Source organism: Bidens hawaiensis, unplaced genomic scaffold (assembly GCF_021521415.1).
Source record: "Bidens hawaiensis isolate Kalapana, Puna unplaced genomic scaffold, B.hawaiensis_p1.1 tig00033236_1, whole genome shotgun sequence".
Taxonomy (NCBI): Eukaryota; Viridiplantae; Streptophyta; class Magnoliopsida; order Asterales; family Asteraceae; genus Bidens; species Bidens hawaiensis.
The window spans coordinates 15,852-22,589 of record NW_027505286.1 but is presented as its reverse complement, the minus strand read 5'-3'; the positions used below and the strand labels follow the sequence as shown (position 1 = coordinate 22,589).

At 35.2% G+C, this 6,738-nt stretch overlaps 1 pseudogene; it reads right to left on the bottom strand.

The window, feature by feature from the left end:
• Positions 1 to 4,823: 4,823 nt before the first annotated feature.
• Positions 4,824 to 6,354, bottom strand: LOC143612123 (anthocyanidin 3-O-glucosyltransferase 2 pseudogene; annotated as a pseudogene).
• Between the last annotated feature and the right edge of the window lie 384 nt (positions 6,355 to 6,738).

Genomic DNA, 6,738 nt, shown 5'->3' with positions numbered 1-6,738 from the left:
GTTCACTCGCTTAAGACACAATAGTTGTGTTTTGGGCCACCGAATCTCATATTTTTCTTTAAAACTATATTATAAACTAATTTTAATTGTTTTCGCAAAATACTTGGTATGTCGGATCCAACTTGATCTTATAACAAGTTTGGACCGACAAGGCCAAACACTCGTTTAATGGACGTCGAGGTTCTTCTTAATAGAACTACACACTTGGTTAAGTTTCTTTTGATTTCATTGAGTTATCTCATAACATTTATCACTTTGGAATCTCGGCTTCGGGCTTGACCAATTATCAAGACTCGAACCGAAAAATCCGAACACTCGTAAAATCTTGTCTTAGTGTCTATTTAACAAAAGGTTTTGCAATATCATAATTATACCCAAATATTTACTTAACAAAGGTTAAGTAAAACTAATTAATAGAATACGAGACCCGATTTCGAGTAGACTTACTTTTCAAAAATCATTACTTTAATTTCTTATGTATTTACACTTTAACTCTCATACTTTAATTATTTATATTACTTGTCATGTTATTTTTCTGTAAAGCTTAATTTTAAGACCATCTACTAACTCAAGACCCTTTTTAATCTAAGTCTTGCTCATTGAACTTACTTTTCCATTTATTCTCAAACTAATCCTTCAAGTTACTTATTTCATGTGAGTACATTTCATCCCCTGTTTTCGTTTTTATACTTTGGGGGTAACATGCATACCTATTCAAAACAAGAATGATTTATAATACTCGATCCTCAAACCACAAACTTTAGGGTGTATAATACTTAGAATACTTACTCTATTGTGTGTTATATGTTTCATATGTTTTACGTGCACGGGTGTTTATTTTGATGTTGTTGTTGAGCCTCAATAAGTATGATCATACACACCCCTAACTACTTTAGCCTTGTGCTAGTAGAATAAGGCCTCATTATCCAAGTATGTCGGTTGTTACCGATTAGAAAGGATCCTCATTTATTTATGATTTATATACCGCAATTGTTGCTTTTATTTATAGTTTCATATATAAGTTGTGGATTTTGCCTTATATTATATATACTCAAAACTATGAAATTGCTCACCAACTTACGTGTTGAATAAGTATATTTTATGCATTGTTACAGGTTTGATTATTGGTTGATTGTAGTTTGAAGACGCTATTATATTTTGAGACCGTTTAGGTTATTAGAAGAATGAACAATTTAAATTATTGCATTTGGTGTTATTTTGTATGAACGATGTTGTGTTACTTTTGATGGTTAAATGAAGTGAATGAGTTGTTTAAATATTGTCACTTAAATAGTGTCTTGTGTTCTTGGGCAATCCGTTGCACCCGGGCATGTTCCGCCGCCTTTGATCGGGGGAGACGTACCTGGTGCTTTTAGTGTTCGAAATCAAGATTACCGTCGATTTTGGAGATTAAACCCTAGTCCTTTTTTTGTTTGATGTTGCAAACCCTGAATTAGGGCTCCTTACTTATAATGAATCAATGGTATAGTAGTAATATCAAACCTTTTTAGACAGAAAAACTAACGCCCATTAAACAGAGGGACGTAACGTGTTCATTTTTAAACACCAAGGATTCAAACAGTTCAAATTTTTTTCAAGGACTCAACATGATCCGACATGAAAACATAGGGACTCAAACAGTAACTTTCTCTACATAAATAAGATGGTACTAAAATTGGAAATACAATAATATAAAAACTTGATTTTTGGACTCCAACGTTCACTTGATTGCTAGCATTAACTTGTGATATCTTCTAAGAAAGGAAAGGATGCTTTAATGTATTTTCCTTTTTGAGTTAAGTGTCATTTTATTACATGTGGTTTGGCCAACTACGCAACTTTAGTACATATTCGTTATTTTGTACAAATGGCTACCTCAGTTTCAAAAAACTTGCATTTTTACTATTTTTTTTCTAACCCCGTCTATTTTTCCGTTAAGTCAGTGATAACTTGATACTTCGTTACTTTTTTTTGTTTTTTTTCTTTTCTTTTAAACGCTTATATCTTGTAAACCTAAATCCCCAAATCATAATATCAAAATCCAAATCCTAAATTCCTAAACCCTTTCTCCATATCATTATAGGGTTTGAATTTTTACGATATTTGGGGATTTAGGATTTGGATTTTGATGTTATGATTTGGGGATTTAGGGTGTACAAGATATAAGCGTTTAAAAGAAAGGAAAAAAAACAAATAAAATAACGAAGTTGCCAAATTATCCCTTACCTATCGGAAAAATATACGGTGTTAGAATAAAAAGTACTAAAATACAAGGTTTTTGAAACTGAGGTAGCTATTTGCACAAAATAAAGAATAGGTACTAAAGTTAGGTAGTTAGTCAAACCATATATACTAAAATAACATTTAACTTTTCCTTTTTTTTTCTTTTATTTCTAACAATTTCAGTATCTTTTAATAATAATAATAATAGCTTGCAAAGTAAAAAAAATTCTATACATTGGAATTGGTGATTCATATCAAATATAAAGTAGTCTAGTACGAAAGCCATGTGTACTGTATTATTCATGGCTTTGATTGGATGGTGTTTTGTGCTAAAAGAGATTTGAGGATTAATGTTTAAAAAACCAGTTTTATATCGTACCGGGTTAGGCTCAGAAATAGTATACCCGGTAATACCGGTCGGTGTGAGCAGGTTTTAAAATACAACTTCAACTCGAAAATAATCCAAAACTACATAAGTTCATAATCAAAAATCATTTTCCGTCAAAGTTTTTTTTAAATAAAAGTCTATAATAGCTTTATTGTATTTGATTGTTAAATGCATCAAGTTCACAATCGCTTGAAAAATCAATTTCCGACAAAGTTTTTTTAAAATAAAAGTCTATAATAGCTTTATGGTATTTGAGTGTTAAATGCATCAAGTTCATGAAATTCACCATCATCGTCATCCTCATCAACAAGAACATAACTATTTTTGTTTCATACAATATAAAAATAAGTTTTGTTTACCAATAATCATAATATACTAAAATTGAACGATGGAATTTGGAAGCCCGTTAGGTTTATATTGGACAGTTTGAAAATTAAAACTCAAATTTGAAATGGGTATAAACCGGTTCATCGGTATGCACAACTAATACCAAATACCAGATGTGTTCTGGCTGTTCGTATACTATACCGAAACCCTAATTAGATTGCGTTCTATCGTACCGGTGATGTCTCCGGTAGTCCGGTAGCCCGTACAACCGGTTATACTGGCTGGTTTGAACAGTGGCTGGTTTGAACGGTTTTTGAAACTTCGGACCCGATATACCACTATGTGTAAATGCTTGTTTCTATATTTTTATTTATTTATCTATATGAGAATATGTTTATATTTGTACATTAAAAAAAACGATTTGTTTATTAAAAAAGGGCCATTTTCGATCAACATATAACTTTAGTTTTCTCAAAACATTATGTTTAACTTTCTTGTTTTCTTGTATAGCATACATACATTTGAGTTGATTATATGATTTGAACATACAAATTCAATCGTTCGATTATCTATCGTGGAGAGAGAGAAAGAGAAGAGATGACGGATTGGTTCACTTGCTTGTTATTAATGTCGATTAATATCCAAATAAAAATAATTCTTAAATAAATATGATGAAAAGAATAGAATGGTCATTAAGTAAAAAATCATTAAAGTTGGGTAAATATTATATTTTTTTTTATTTTTGTTGGTCGAGTATGTATGATTTTTTTCAAGTTTGTGGGATTAATTGTGTAGCAATTATGAGAACGCATTTTTGTCGCTAAAACAGTTGAAAATTACGGTTGCCAAATGTTTCTGTTGTGAAAAAGTTAGTCGCTAACGTTCAATCACAAATGGTCACTGATCCTTGATTGCATATCCTGTCACAAAACCGGCTTCTGTTAAGTTGGACGCAATATCAATCACAATAATTTTTGTCGCAAAAGAGTTAATTCGGCCTATTTGCAACACGTCTTATAACTTAACCTACGTTAATTGTTAATTGTTTTTGTATTTTTCTCAGCTGATTTGTGACCAAAGATAAGCGGTCGCAACCAGATAAGTGGCGATCTCTATTTCGATCGTAAATCAATCGTCAGGTTTACTACCGTAATTTTCATTTGCAAAAAATCGATCATAAGCCTAACGCGTGAACTCTATTTTTGTTTTCATATAAAACATGTACCCGGTAAAGCGCGGGGTAACCGTTCCCTAGTTGTAATAAGTTTAGAGTATTACGCTCTTAGTCTGTTTGTGTGTTTGTTGTTTAGTTTATACCTCATACATGATACATATAAGTGTGTTCCCCAAGCTTTTTTTAAGTTTTTTTTTTTTTTTTTGAATGTGAAATTTTAAAAAACACCGACCAGCCAGAAGCTAAACGAGCAAGAAAAAAAAAGCTACATGAAAAGCATGGGATTTTTTATCCACTTTGTCTAAAAAACCTTACACTGTTAAACTTAATTTATCTTGTCCCATGTATCCATATTATTGTCCTTAAGATGGCTACAAGTCATGCCACTTTCTTAAACTTTATCTTTGACCAAATCCTTCCCTCCTAATCTAATCTTCTCCCATGTATCCATCGATGTTCGTCTATCTCGTTCATAGATCCATCACCTAACCTTTGCCTTTGTGTTTGCTGCTAGCATTGCTTATCCTATATATGCTGGTATTTAAGTTATTTTGGTTTATGACCTACCTACTTTGTGTTTGCTGCTAGTGTTGCATGTTTTCCTATTTCAGGAAAGCTTTATTAGTTACAAAGCCATGTTGATTCCTAGTAAAGAAAATATATGGTAGCAATCGAGATTGTGAAAAAGCTAAGGAGCAACTAATTACCGGTACATGGACCGGTGGACCAACACACGAAAACAATACTTCCAACTCTAGCAACATAAGAAAAACACAAGCAGAAGCCCAAGTCAAGTGTTGCCTCCTATAAAATCTTGAATAAGACGACCAACAGATGCATACGAAGAACCACCTTCCGCTACTGCTGATCTGCTCTTCTCACTCATCACTTTCACTTTCGTTCTGATCTTATTATCCTCCATCACCCGTCTTATCACACTTTCTATCTCCTCGGCCGTCACAATGATTGTATTATCCTTTGAATTAGACACATTTTTCCTATAATCCAACTTTACCTCCACCGCCAATCCAAGCTCCACCACCATTTCAAAAGCATTCATATGTTGCTCAGCGTACATAGGCCATGCTGCCACTGGTACACCGAACCATAAACTCTCCAACAATGAGTTCCACCCGCAGTGTGACACGAACCCTCCAACTGCACCATGAGCTAGCAACGCCACCTGTGGGGCCCACCCGATCACCTTCCCTATCTCACGTGTTCGATCCATAAACCCATTTGGTAGTACCATACTCGGGTCCACATAATCAGAAGATGTTTGACCTGACGGAGATTGACGTAGGGACCACACAAAACGGTAGCCACTCTGCTCTAATCCGCGTGCTATCTCCTTCACATGTACCTCATCAAAACTTCCCCCACTCCCAAAACACAGAAAGACAACTGAGGAAGGTGGCTGACTATCCAACCACCTAATTACGTCATCGGCACATGGTTTCCCGGCACCTAACCCACCTTCTAGGTTGAGTATAGGTCCCACCGGATACACCGGTGGGATGCTGGCATCAGAAGACAACAAATCGATCGCATGGGGTTCTAATTCCGAAAATGTATTAACCACAATTGCTTGAAGCTCTCTACGTTTCCGAGCAAGCCTCAGGACAAAGTCCAATCCATCTCTAGTCTTGACAAAACTCCAACAGGCTTTGGTTGGTAGCAGTTTAACAAAACTAGGAACCGATATCTCGGTTTCTGAGTTGCTCAGCTTAACAACGTCTTCGTTTAAATCATCACAGAGTGTCTGTACATAGAATTCAAATCCAAGAAAAGCAGCACTAGAAATGAAGAACATGTAGGTCGGAACATTAAACTCATTAGCCACATCTATCATGCCGGCACAAAACATGTCAATGACAAACCCAATGATCCAACCCGAACCCCGTTGACTTGTCAAGTCAGTGACAACATTTCTAACATATGTGCAGTGACATTTGGCAAATTCAATCCATAAAGACATGGGAGATTTGGGGTCAATAGTTGATGGGGCTACATATTGAGGGAGTTGAATGAAGGATATGTGATCCAAGGTGTGGTTAGCTAATGATTCTATGTAGGTGGTGACAGCCGAACTAGAATTCACGTCGGCTGGTTTCATGACAAGGACGGTTATGGTGAGACGCTGATCGCGATTCACAAGTAATTTTGCGATCTCGATGATGGATGTGATATGACCAAGCCCAGGGGCAGGGATGAATATTAGCTCTGAAACTGGACTCGCCATATCATGAATCGTTGGTTTCTATGGGAGTCTTATCTAGCATATCTTGTAGATGATACCGATTAACTGTTGCTGGTGAAGATGAGGTGGAAAATTATGTCCATATCAACCACTTTATTTTTGTACCTCACTATAGAGACCAAGATTATGATCAGCGTGCTTGATGGGGTCATTCTTTATTAATCATTTCACATCATATTTTTAAATAATGACATAAAAGACTTTTAACTTCATTCACCACTTACGCCAATGAGCTTCAAGCTCATTTGTTAACGGTGAGGAAGTGAAGATTTGGACCGAAGGCTGCAAGATCTCAAATTCGAATCTGATTACAACCAAGTTTTAATTGCAGTGGATTTTCGGGTGGCGGGTTTTTCTCAGAACAGG